This window comes from Eulemur rufifrons, chromosome 16, assembly GCF_041146395.1.
Source record: "Eulemur rufifrons isolate Redbay chromosome 16, OSU_ERuf_1, whole genome shotgun sequence".
Classification (NCBI taxonomy): Eukaryota; Metazoa; Chordata; class Mammalia; order Primates; family Lemuridae; genus Eulemur; species Eulemur rufifrons.
In genome coordinates, this window is record NC_090998.1 from 7,924,741 (window position 1) to 7,938,690 (window position 13,950).

The 13,950-nt window shown below is 38.6% G+C and overlaps 1 pseudogene; it reads left to right on the forward strand.

The window, feature by feature from the left end:
- Window positions 1–10,846: 10,846 nt before the first annotated feature.
- Window positions 10,847–11,687, forward strand: LOC138396861 (large ribosomal subunit protein eL6 pseudogene; annotated as a pseudogene).
- Window positions 11,688–13,950: the final 2,263 nt, after the last annotated feature.

Below are 13,950 nucleotides of genomic sequence, written 5' to 3' on the forward strand. Positions count from 1 at the left end.
TTGATGGGCACTTGGGTTGTTTCTACATCTTTGCAATTGTGAAATGTGCTGCTATAAACATTCAAGTGCAGGTGTCTCAAAGACATTTTAAATCAAAGAATTTTGAATCAAATTTTTGAATTAAGTAGGGAGACAGCATCATGGATCTCTAAGATGACATAAAGTAAAGGAAAGGTTAATCCTCCTATGACCAGAATCATTGGTCAAAATTTCAAAATGTTACATAGGTTGACCAAAAGTAACAAGAAGCAACTTGAATATGCATTAATATTAAGAGTTGTGTTCATGTCCAGAGATGTAATTGTTATGGTAAGCAGTGGTTTGGGGAGAAATCCTTCACACTGGAGGCTCTACTGCCATTTCCTACCTGCAATTGAACTGACTCCATTACCATTCAGAACTACTCTGGAGATAGAGTTTATGAGTGAAGATTCTTTTATGTAAAAATTACAAAGCAGAAAGTTGTTTTTACTATTTATTAAATAAATATATATATCATATTTATATATTCAAAATATATTCCTTCTATAAAAGAGGAGACCAACTGGATAACTGAGGAGTCCTACCTTAACCCCCTTTATATCCTGATTCCTAGCTAATTGGGAAAAGGACAATATGAAGTCTTTCAGGGTGCAAATAGACATCAGAGCATACATTTCCTAAAATTATGACAATTCTGATAAACTCAAAGAGAAAATGGTCACTACAGGAAGATTTAGGACTGTCCAATTCCAGAAAATAACAACTTTTAACTATTGAAATAGGTGAAATGCTATTTCATATTGCTGCCCCACCTCTCCTCTCCCGATATGTATTATTGGGGATTATTGGCTCATTTACTGAAATAGATTTTTAGTGTCAGATTACATCAGTAGTTGAATGCGTGAACCCAGACTTCCTACAGTTCTCACTGCCTCTAATATCATTGACATGAAATACTATAAGCTAAACTGATTACACATTTGTGGCTAGAAATAATAACAGAGTTGAGAAGCAGTGTCAAATTGAATTTTAGTCTTGTCTGAAAGATATTAATTTTCCATGTAGAACATGTTTTTGTCCTTATTGATTTTGAAAGAATAATTTAATCAAAAACGATGTAAAATTTCAATGTGATTAGATTCTGATTTTATTACAAACATCAAAGAAGTAGATTATTTGGAGAAGTCAATATATACTGCCTTTTTTAATTTTTAATTTTTTAAATTTTATTTTATTGTGGTAAGAACACTTAACATGAGATCTACCCTCTTCACAAATTTTTATATTTCTTATTTTTTTAAATATTTTATGAATACATATGTAAGTTTTATATGCTTTTATTACAATTATATTTTATTTTTAATTTCTTTAGATCAGGGTTGGCAAGCTACAGCCTACAGGCTGGCTATCTGGGTTTTTTTTTTTTTTAGTTTTTCTTTTTTTTTTTAATTATTATTATTTCAGCATATTGTGGGGGTACAAAAGTTTAAGTTGCGTATGTTGCCCTGGTCCCCCACCCCCCCGAGTCAGAGCTTCAAACATGTCCATCCCCTAGACAGTGCACATCGCACACATTATGTATGTATATACCCATCTCCTCCCCCACCCACATCTGCCCGACACCCGATTAATGTTATTCCTGAATGTGCTCTTAGGTGATGCTCAGTGAAACCAATTTGATGATCAGTACATGCCATGCTTATTTTTCCATTCTTGGCATACTTCACTTAGTAGAATGGGTTCTAAATCTATCCAGGAGAACATAAGAGATTCTATATCCCCATTATTTCTTAAAGCTGAGTAATACTCCATGGTATACATATACCACATTTTATTAATCCACTCATGTATTGATGGGCACTTGGGTTGTTTCCACATCTTTGCAATTGGGAATTGTGCTGCTATAAACATTCAGATGCAGATGTCTTTTTTATAGAATGTCTTTTGTTCTTTTGAGTAGATCCAATAATGGGATTGTTGGATCAAATGGTAGGTCTACTTGTATCTGTTTAAGGTATCTCCATATTGCCTTCCACAGAGGTTGCACTACTTTGCAGTCCCACCAGCAGTATATGAGTGTTCCTATCTCTCCACATCCACACCAACACATTGTTATGGGACTTTGTGATAAACGCCATTCTCACTGGAGTTAAGTGATGTATCACTGTGGTTTTGATTTGCATTTCCCTGATGATGAGAGATGTTGAGCAGTTTTTCATATGTTTTCTGGCCATTTTTCTGTCTTCTTTGAAAATTTCTGTTCATGTCCTTTGCCCACTTTTTGATAGGGTTGTTTGATTTTTTCTTGCTGATTTTCCTGAGTTCTAAATAGATTCTAGTTATCAGTCCTTTATCAGATGTGTAGCATGTGAAGATTTTTTCCCATTCTGTAGGTTGTCTATTTACTCTCATGACAGTTTCTTTGGCTGTGCAGAAGCTTTTTAATTTAATCAGGTCCCATTTATTTATTTTTGTTGTTGCTGTGATTGCTTTTGGGGTCTCCTTCATAAATTCTTTCCCTAGGCCAATGTCTATAAGAGTCTTTCCCACATTTTCTTCTAGAATTCTAATAGTTTCACTCATAAGGTTTAAGTCTGTTATCCACCGTGATTGGATTTTTGTGAGAGGTGAAAGGTGTGGGTCTTGTTTCAGTCTTCTATATATGGCTCTCCAGTTTTCCCAGCACTATTTACTGAATAAGGATTCTTTTCCCCAGAGTATGTTTTTGTCTTCTTTGTCAAAGATTAGATGGCTATATGAGGATGGTTTTATATCTGGATTCTCAATTCTGTTCCACTGGTCTGTGTCCCTGTTCTTGTGCCAATACCACGTTGTTTTAATAACCACAGCCTTGTAGTATAGTTTGAAGTCTGGTAAATTAATACCTCCCATTATGTTCTTATTGCCTAAAATTGCTTTTTCTAAACGGAGTCTTCTCTGGTTCCATACAAAGCATAAAATTATTTTTTCTATATCTGTGAAAAATGATTTTGGTAATTTAACAGAGATTGCATTGAATCTGTAGATCACTCTGGGTGCTATAGACATTTTAACAATGTTGATTCTTCTGATCCATGAACATGGTATGGTTTTTCACCTGTTTACGTGCTCTGTGATTTCCTTCCTCAGTATTTCATAGTTCTCCCTGTAGAGGTTTTTTACCTCCTTAGTTAAATGTGTTCCTAGGTACTTTATTTTCTTTGTTGCTATTGTGAAGGGTCTTGAGTCTTTGATTTGGTTCTCAGTTTGACTGTTATTGGCATATATGAATGCCTCTGATTTGTGTGTATTGATTTTGTATCCTGAGACTCTACTGAATTCATTTATCAGTTCCAGGGGTCTCTTGGTTGACTCATTGGGGTTTTCTAGATATAATATCATATCATCAGCAAAGAGTGAGAATTTGATCTCCTCTGTCCCCATTTAGACACCCTTGATTCTGCTGTCTTGCCTGATTGCTCTCGCAAGGGCTTCCAGCACTATGTTAAATAGCAGTGGAGACAGTGGGCAACCTTGTCTGGTTCCAGTTCTAAGTGGGAATGCTTTCAATTTTTCCCCATTCAGTATGATGTTGGCTGTGAGTTTGTCATATACGGTTTGTATCATTTTAAAGTAGGCCCTATTTATGCCTATTTTGTTAAGCATTCTTATCAAAAAAGGATGTTGAATTTTGTCAAATGCTTTTTCTGCGTCTATTGAGAGGATCATATGGTCTTTGTTTTTGCTTCTATTTATGTAGTGTATTACATTTATAGGTTTGGGTATGTTAAACCATCCCTGCATCTCTGGGATGAAGCCCACTTGATCGTGATGGATTATTTTCTTGATAAGCACCTGGATTCGATTTGCTAGGATTTTATTGAGAATTTTTGCATCTATATTCATGAGGGATATTGGTCTGTAGTTTTCTATTTTTGTTGTGTCCTTTCCTGGTTTTGGTATCAGAGTTATGCTGGCTTCATAAAATGTGTTGGGGAGGATTCCGTCTTTCTCAATGTGGAATAACTTTTGTAGGATAGGCACCAGTTCTTCTTTGTAGGTGTGGTAAAATTTGGGCATGAAACCAGCTAGTCCTGGGCTTTTCTTTTTGGGGAGGTTTTTTATTGCTCTTTCAATATCAGTTCTTGATATTGGTCTGTTCAGGAATTCTATTTCTTCCTGGTTGAACCTAGGGAGGTTGTGTGTTTCTAAAAATTTGTCCATTTCCTCCACATTTTCCAATTTGTGTGCATAAAAGTTTCTGTAGAATTCATAGATGATATCTTTTATCTCTGTGGCATCAGTTGTAATTTCTCCTTTCATGTTCCTGATGGAGGTTATTAGAGATTTTTCTTTTCTGGTCTTAGTCTAGCTAAAGGCGTGTCAATTTTGTTTATCTTTTCAAAGAACCAACTTTTTGTTTTATTAATCTCCCATATAGTTTTCCTGTTGTTCATTTCATTTAGTTCTGATTTGATGTTATTAATTTAACTCCTTCTGCTGGGTTTGGGGTTGGTCTGTTCTTCTTTCTCCAGCTCTTTGAGTCTATTCATTAGGTTGTCTATTTGTAAGTTTTCTGTCTTTTGGATATAGGCATTTATGGAAATAAACTTTCCTCTCAGGACTGCTTTAGCTGTGTCCCATAGATTTTGATAACTTGTGTCTTCTTTGTCATTTACTTCAAAGAATCTTTTGATTTCCATCTTGATTTCCTCATTTATGAAATGATCTTTCAGGAGAAGGTTGTTTAGCTTCCACAACTTTGAGTAGAAATGAGAATTTCTGTTAAGGTTTATTTCTTTTTATTCCTCTGTGATCTGAGAAGATGCATGGTACAATTTCTATTTTTTTGAGTTTTTAAGACATGATTTGTGTCCTAGGAGGTGGTCAATCTTAGAGAATGTCCCATGAGCTGATGAGAAGAACATATATTCAGTAGAGTTTGGATAGAATGTCCTGTAATGTCAGTCAGGCCCATTTGTTCTAGCATTCTGTTTAAGTCCATTATTTCTTTGTTTGTTTTCTGTTTGGAGAATCTGTCCTGTGCTGTCAGTGGGGTGTTAAAGTCTCCGGCTATTCTGGTGCTGCCGTTTATCATTTGATTTAGTTCAAGTAGGGTTTGCTTTATGAATCTGGGCACACCTAAGTTGGGTGCATACATATTAAGTATAGTTATGTCTTCTTGTTGAACTGTACCCTTCACCATTATATAGTGACCATCTTTTCTCTCATTACTTTTGTTGATTTAAAAACTAAGTTATCTGAAATTAAAACCGCCATGCCGGCCTTCTTTTGGCTTCCGTTTGCTTGAAATATCAATTTCCATCCCTTTATTTTCAGTCTAAATGCATCTTTGCAGGTTAGATGAGTTTCCTGGAGACAGCAGATACTTGGCTTGTATTTTTTTATCCATTGGGCCAGCCTATGTCTCTTGAGTGGGGAGTTCAAGCCATTCACATTTATTGAGAGAACTGATAGGTGGGGCGGATTTGTGTTCATCCTGTTGGGTAGAACTTCATTGCTATGTTTTCTCTATTGAAGCATTGTGATATCTGGCCTTTGATCTTTAGCTTTTGAGTAGTTTTACGTTCGTGAGTGTTTCTTGTGCTGGTCCATGGCAACTCTGTTTTGAGTACTTCTTGGAGGGCTGGTCTTGTCTTGGTGAATTCCCTCAGTCTTTGTTTATCTGAGAATGTCTTAATTTCTCCTTCATATACAAAACTTAGCTTTGCTGGGTACAAGATTCTAGGCTGGGCATTATTCTATTTCAGAAGAGTGAGGAGAGGGCCCCAGTCTCTTCTTGCTTGTAAGGTTTCAGTTGAGAAATCTGGTGTTATTTGGATGGGCTTTCCTTTATATGTTACTTGTTTCTTTCTCCTTATAGCTCGAAGAAGGGCCTCTTTAGTGGATATTTTGGTCAGTCTGATGACTGCATGACGTGGTGTCTTCCTATTTGCAATGAATCTCCCAGGGGTCCTTTGGGCTTCTTGTACCTGTATATCTAGATTTTTAGCAAGGCCTGGGAAATTTTCCTCAATTATATCTTCAAATAGCTTATCCAACCCTTGCTTATTATCTTCTTCACCCTCAGGAATGCTCATAGCTCTCACGTTAGGCTTCTTCACATAATCCCACATTTCTTGCAGACTCTGGTCTTTTCTCTTATTTCTTTGCTCTATCTCTGTGACTGACTTATCTAATTGGAAGGTGTTATCTTCGATCTCTGAGATTCTTTCTTCTGTTTGATCTACCCTGTTCTTGAGTCTTTCCACTGTGTTTTGTAGTTCCCTAAATAAATTCTTCATTTCCAGGAGTTCAGTTTGATTTTTCTTTAATATTTTGATTTCTTTTTTGAATTTTTCTTCCAAGTCCTGGATTCTTTTGTAGTTTCTTTGTGTTGGTTATCCATTTTTTCTTGCATATCATTAAGTTTTCTGATGATCCATGTTTGAAATTCTTCTTCTGTCATTTTGGTATTCTGAGTTTGGTTAATGTCCATTGCTAGAGAGCTGGTGCTTCTCTTTGGGGGTGTGTTTTCCTTTTGATTCTTCATACTTCTGGAGTTCTTTTGCTGATTTCTTCCCATCTGGATCAGCTGCTGCTTCTTGCCTTTAGATTTTCGTTTGGATGATGACACACCCTGTTTAGTCTCTGAGCCACTAGGTGGTGTTTGTGGGTGAGATTTGACCACACCCTATATGATGAGTCAGTAGATGCTGTAAAAGCGTGTGCAGAATGACCTCCCTGTCAGTAGGTAGTGCTTGCTGGGAGGGGCAGCCTGCAGTGTTGTTTTTGGGTCCTGTAACCAGCTCTCGTTCCTCTGGAGAGGAACTCTAGTGCCTCAGGTGATGGGTGAGACCCTGAGGCTTCCAGATGTGTCCTTATTCTGCGCCTCAGTGGGGGCAGGTCAGGGAGTGAGTCTGGGCAGAGCTGGGTTGGGTGGCCTGCCCTCAAGCTCCACCAATGCAGTTAGCGGCGGTCAAAGGTCTGTTCTTTGCCTCTGGGCAAAGCTTCCAGGGAGGGGCTGGAATGGCCCTCTCAGCAGAAAAGTCTGCATGTCGAGGGTGGGGCTGTCTGAGACCTACAGTCTAGAGAAGGCCTTGTTCCTTTCCACCCTCCCCTATTCCGCAGTTTCTCCAGGGGCCTCTGTCTACAGGCAGGACCTCAAGCCAGTGGATCTACCCTGGCTGTCATGCAGGCCAGGAGGTTCCTTGCCCAGGATCACAGACCGAGCTGGGCGCACAGCCTTCCTGTGAGAAGAGGGTTGCCCCTCAACATGCTGATCTGCCCCTGAAGGAACACACTCTCAGTAGGGTCATTCACAAATAACCCTTCTGTGCCCCAGCGCACTGCAATTGAGGCCTGGATGTATGGGATCTGGTCTGCAGGCCTGTCCCTTTGGCCCTGGCGATCAATCCCTGACCCTTCCAGGGAGAGGAGTGCTGGTCTCAAGTCACCCACAGGGTGCCCAAGCTGGATCGATGTCTCTCCACCTCGGGATTTGCCCCGCTCTCCTGGAGTCACCAAGCAGGCAGCACCTGGGAGGGCAGGTGGGTAGGGAGCTCGAAATCTGAGTACCCCTCAGTCTGCTGTAGGTCCCCAAAAGGAGAGGTCCCATTCCCTGAAGATGACTCCAGGTGGTGGCTAAATTGTCTCTCTGGGCAGTGGCTGGTAGGCAAAAGGGGAGGGGAGAGTGAAGCAATATGGCGCCTGCTGCTCAGCTCGGGTCTGCGGACCAGGAGGTGCCCCAAGGGAGATGGGAGCCTGGTGCCCTGTCCGCAAGAGGCTCATGGCTCATTGGCGATGGCCGTCTCTGGGCTGGAGTGGGCAGATTTCTCTGGGGAGGAGCCCACCCTCAGTCCAAAGTGCAAGGGAGGGGAAATGTAGCTGCTCCGCCTACCCTTGTTGCTGGTCTCCAAGCCTCTCGAGGGAGCCTTTCTCCTTCCAGTTCTCCTCCGCAGTTTCTTCATGTGGAGTCTCCTGTAGTTTCAGGCACTCTCCCTTCTGACCCTCGTCTGATCTATGTTCATCTACCTGATTATTTTTTTTCACTTTCTTCTAAAATCTGTCTTTCTTGCAGAGACACTCTGGCTGGCGGTTTTTCTCATCCACCATCTTGATTCTCCCACAAGGCTAATTTTTACAGCTTAAAGCAATTTTGTGAGAAAAAAGACTTCTGGTAAATGAAAATAAAATATTTCTAAATGCCCTAGAAAAATTGATGTGATACTACACCTGTTGATACCCTCTTTGCACAGAGTCATATAAACCCCTGCCCACACATGAGAGTACGCTGAAAAGAGTAAGTAATAATCAACAGTTTCCCGAAAGCCAATTAAGCACTATCATTTGAATGTTTAACAGAAGTAGTATTAGAAAAAAAGGATGAGAGACATAGATCACTGGAATAGGATAGAGAATCCAGAAACAAAACCATATAGCTACAATCAACTGATCTTCAGCAAAGTATACAACAATATACACCAGGGATAGGAAGGCCTATGCAATAAATGGTTCTGGGAAAACTGGATAGCCACATACAGAAGAATGAAACAGGATTCCTATCTCTCACCAAAACCAAAAATTAATTCAAAATGGATAAAATACTTAAATTTAAGGCATGAAACCATATCAATTCTGGAAGAAAACATAGGAAACACATTCTAGACATTAGCCTAGGCAAAGAATTTATGACTAAGACCCCAAAGGAAAATACAACAACAATAAATATAAAAAATGTTGGGGGGGAGGGGAATGGCAGTTTAGTGGTGACCTCCAGGCTCTCTGCTCTCAGAGAAGGAGGCAAAGAATTTGGATGGCTACACATGAGTGGATTGTTCCCCACCCCCCCCACCCCACCCCCCCCCGAGCAAAAACAGCATTGTGAATCTTCAGAGAAACAGCTTGGGATACACAGTGAAGGGGGGAAAAAAGGAGGTGAATCAGAGATAGAATTGCAAAGACTAGAGAGTCCAAGATATACAATAGGGAATAGAGCACGGGACAGCCACACCGCCTGGCCAGTCAGGGCAGTATGATCTGACCCACAGGAGGATACCCAGCTCCTCCACTGACCTCCCCATCCACTCAGACAGGGATGCACCTGAAGTCAGTGCAAAGTTGTGGCATGGGATGACAGGTTCTGTGGAAAGGAGACAATAGCAGGAAACATTTTGAACTCCCCCGTACTCTGTGCTGGGACCACACTGGGCAGGGGAGGGACTGACTGTACAGATACACTATAAAGCAAGAATGCCCACTCTCACCATTTCTATTCAATATAGTACTGGAAGTCCTAAACAGAGAAAATAGACAAGAAAAAGAAGTGGAAATGTATCCCAAGTGGAAAGGAAGAAGTAAAATTATCTCTGTTTACATATGACATGATTATAGTCCCTGAAAACACTAAAGACACAATCAAAAAAAGAGTTAAAACCAATAAATAAATATAGAAAAGTTACAGTATACAAAAATCAATATACAACTATCAGTGGTGCTTCTTTACACTAATAACAAACTATCCAAAAAAGAAATTAAGAAAACAATACCATTTACAATAGCATGAAAAAGAATAAAATACTTAAAAATAAATTTGAGTTAGGAGGTAAAAAATATGTACACTTAATAACATAAACAATTGATGATGGAAATTCAATAAGAAATGAATAAATGGAAAGATATCCCATTTTCATGAGTTGGAAGAATTAATATTGTTAAAATGTCTATACTACCAAAAGTGATCTAAAGATTCAGTACAATCCCTACTAAAATCCCAATAATGGTTTTTACAGAAATAGAAAAAACAAGCCTGAAATTTGTATGGAACCACAAAAGACCCTAAATAGCCAAAGCAATCTTTAGAAAGAACAAACTTGAAGGCACCACACCACCTGATTTCAAACCATGTTATAAAGTTGTAGTAATCAAAACTGTATATGGTATGGCATAAAAACAGACACATAGACCAATGGAACAGGATCCAGAGCCCAGAAATATGGCAACTGATGTCCAACATAGTGCCAACAATACTGAATGGAGAAAGGATAGTGTCTTTAATTGATGGTGTTGAGAAAACTGTAAATCCACATGCAAGAGAGTGAAATTGGACTCTTATTCCATACACAAAAAGTCAACTCAAGATGGACTAAACACTTAAACACAAATCCTGAAACTGTAAAACTCCTAGAAGAAAACATGCAAGGAAAACTCCTGGATATTGGTCTTAGCAATGATTTTAGGAATGTGGCCCCAAAAGCACAAGCAACAAAAGCAAACATAGCAAAACAACTGGACTAGATCAAACTAAAAAGTTCCTGTACAGCAAAGGAAACAATCAACAGAGTGAAAAGGAAACCTATAGAATATGAGAAAATATTTGCAAACCATATATCTAATAGAAAGCTAATATCTAAAATGTATAGGGAACTTATACAACTCAACAGCAAACAAACAAATAACCTGATTTTTTAAATGGGCAACTGACTGAAATAGACATTTTTCCAAAGCAAACATACAAATGGCCAACACTTATATGAACATATGTGTGCTCACTATCACTTATCATTGGGGAAATGCAAACACAAAACATAATGAGATATCACCTCACACCTGTTAGGTTGGCTACTATCAAAAAATCAAAAGATATCAGGGGTTTGCAAGGATGTGGAGGAAAATGAACACTTATGCATTGTAAGTAGAAATGTAAACTGGTATAGCCATTATGAAACACAGTATAGAGTTTCCTCAAAAAATTAAAGATAGGCCATCCGAACCTGGAAGGCATCAAGTCGACACCTACAGGGGGTCGGACGTGTCCGTGGCCAACTGAGAGGCCTCCCAGACACTTCATTTCTTTCGCTTGGGTTTGCGGCCTGGAATGAAGAGGATGGCGGGTGAAAACGTTGAGGAGCCGGATACTAAAGAGAAGAAACCTGAAGCCAAGAAGGCTGATGCCCGTGGCAAAGTGAAAAAGGCTGACCTCAAGACTAAAAACGTCAAGAAGGGGAAGCCTCACTGCAGCCGAAATCCTGTTCTCGTCAGAGAACTGCCATGTACTCTAGGAAGGCCATGCACAAGAGGAAATACTCAGTGGCTAAATCCAAGGTTGAAAAGAAAAAGGACAAGGTCCTTGCCACTGTTACAAAACCAGTTGGTGATGACAAGAATGGTGGCACTCAGGTGGTTAAACTTCGCAAAATGCCAAATATTATCCAACGGAAGATGTGCCTCAAAAGCTGTTGAGCCAGGGCAAAAAACCCTTTAGCCAACACGTGCGGAGACTGCGAGCTAGCATCGCTCCCGGGACCATCCTCATCATCCTCACCGGACGCCCCAGAGGCAAGAGGGTGGTTTTCCTGAAGCACCTGGGCAGTGGCTTGTTACTTGTGACTGGACCTCTGTCCCTCAATCGAGTTCCTCTGCGAAGGACACACCAGAAATTTGTCATCGCCACCTCCACAAAAATTGATATCAGCAATGTGAAAATCCCTAAGCATCTCACTGATGCTCACTTCAAGAAGCAGCAGCTGCGGAAGCCCAGACACCAGGAGGGTGAGATCTTCGACACAGAAAAAGAGAAATACGAGATTACAGAACAGCACAAAGTGGATCAGAAGCTGTGGGCTCCCAAATTTTACCAAAAATCAAGGCTATTCCTCAGCTCCAGGACTATCTGCGATCTGTTTGCTCTGACAAATGGAATTTATCCTCACATATTGGTATTCTAGATTTTTACAAAGAACCTAATTAAAAACTGAAAGATAAAAAAAATTAAAAATAGAATTACCACATCATCTAACAATCCCACATCTGCATTTACCTCCAAAGAAAATAAAATCATTATCTCATAAAGATTTTAACACTCTCATGTTTATTATTAACACAGCATTATTTACAACATCCAAGATATAAAAGCAACCTAAATGTCTGTTAATGGATGAATGGATAAAGAAAATGTGTGTATACATATACTTATGTATGTTTGTATACATATGTATTTGTATATACACACACAGTGGAATATTATACAGCCTTGAAAAGGAGGAAATCCTGCTATTTAAAACAACATGTGTGAACCTGGAGGACATTATGCTAAATAATAATACTGAAATGATAGACACAAAAAGCCAAATACTGTATGATATCATATGTAGGATCTAAAATAATAAAACTCATAGAAACAGAGTGAAATGGTAGTTGCCAGGGGCTGGTCGCTAGAGAAAATGGGGTGATTTTGATTAAAATGTACAAACTTTCAGTTATAAGATTTATAAGTTCTGGAGATGAAATGTATAGCATGGTGACTATAGTTAATAGTAATGTACTGTATACTTAAAATTTGCTGAGTAGATTTTAAATATTCTCACCACAAAAATATGGTGACTATATGAGGTGATAGATATATTAATCAGCTTGATTGTGATAATCGTTTTACAGTGTATACATGTATCAAACAATACGACATACACCTTAAATATATGCTATTTTTATTTGTCAATTACACCTCAATAAAATGGGGCAAAATCTCAATTTTAGGGTAGCACCCCCAGAGATTCTGATTTAATTGGTCTAGGATAAGGAGAAGACTTCAGAATTTTTAAAAACTCCTCAAGGAAGTGCAAGCCAAGGCTGAGAGACACAGCTTCAAGGTAAAACTACAGAAGCGCAATTTATGCTACTCGGGCAACAGGAGACAGAAAAACAAGTAGGTCAACCCTTAGAAGAAGGGAAGACTCATGGCTCATGGAAGAAAAGCTAATGGGTGGAATTACCCTTTTCATGGCTGTGAAAGTCTATAGTATTTATCTGGGGGAAACACTATAGAAAAAAGAATGCACTTTTTTTTCTACAGATAGTTCTTAAGAAAGGGAGAGTGATAGAACATTCAACATCTTTCAGATAAAAACATCATAAGGAAGAAATGATAATGAAGAAAGAAATAGAAGATATTAAAAAATACGTGCTACATGGATATTCTAGAGATACAAGCTTACATATCTAAAATAAAATTTTCACTGGGTGAGATTAACAGCAGATTAGACACAAGAAGAATAGATAAGTGAACTGAAAGACACAGCAATATAATCTATCCAAAATTAAGCACAGAGACAAAAAAAAAAAAAAGACTAAAAAAAGTGAACAAATTGTAAGAAACCTGTGGGGTAATATCAAGTGGTCTGATAAACATATTTGGAGTTCCACAATGGTGGGACGATAGAAAAAATATTAGAGGAAATAACGGCTAAAATTTTTCTAAATTAGATGGAAAATAAAGACTTTTCATCAGAAGTTTGACAAGTTTCAAAAAGATACACAAACACCATTTAGCTCAACAATTTCTAGGAGTTTATTCAAGATAAATGAAAACTATGCTCATAAAAAGACTTGCACATAAATATTCATAACAGATTTTCATAAAAACCAAACTCTGGAAACAACTCAAATGTCCACCAAGAGGAAAATGGGTAACCAAATTGTGCTACTTTCATTCAACGGAATGCTACTCATTAGTAAAAGGGAATTAGCTATTGACAGACACAATAATATGGATAAAGTTCAAAAACAGCTAAGTGAAAGAAGCCAGACATGAAAAAGTACACACTGTATCGTTTACATGAAACCCTAGAAGAGAAAAATATAACCCACATTCACAGCAGATCAATGGTTGCCTGGGGTTGGGGTGGGAGTAGGATTGACTGAGGAGTTTAAGGAAACTTTGGGGGAAATGGGAATGTTCTACTTCATTGTGTTGCAGTTTATACAGGTATAGAAACGTATCAAACTCATTGAAATGTTTACTTAAATGGGTGTATTTCATTGTGTATAAATTATACCTTAATAAAGTTGATTCAAAAAGAAGGCAATGGGCATGACAGGAGCTGTTTTCTCTCCATATTGTTCCTCAGCCCATCCAGAAGGAACTTCCACTAACACTTCCAACGGGTTTCTGTTTCCTCATTTCTCACAGTACCCTAGATGCTTAAGATAAGG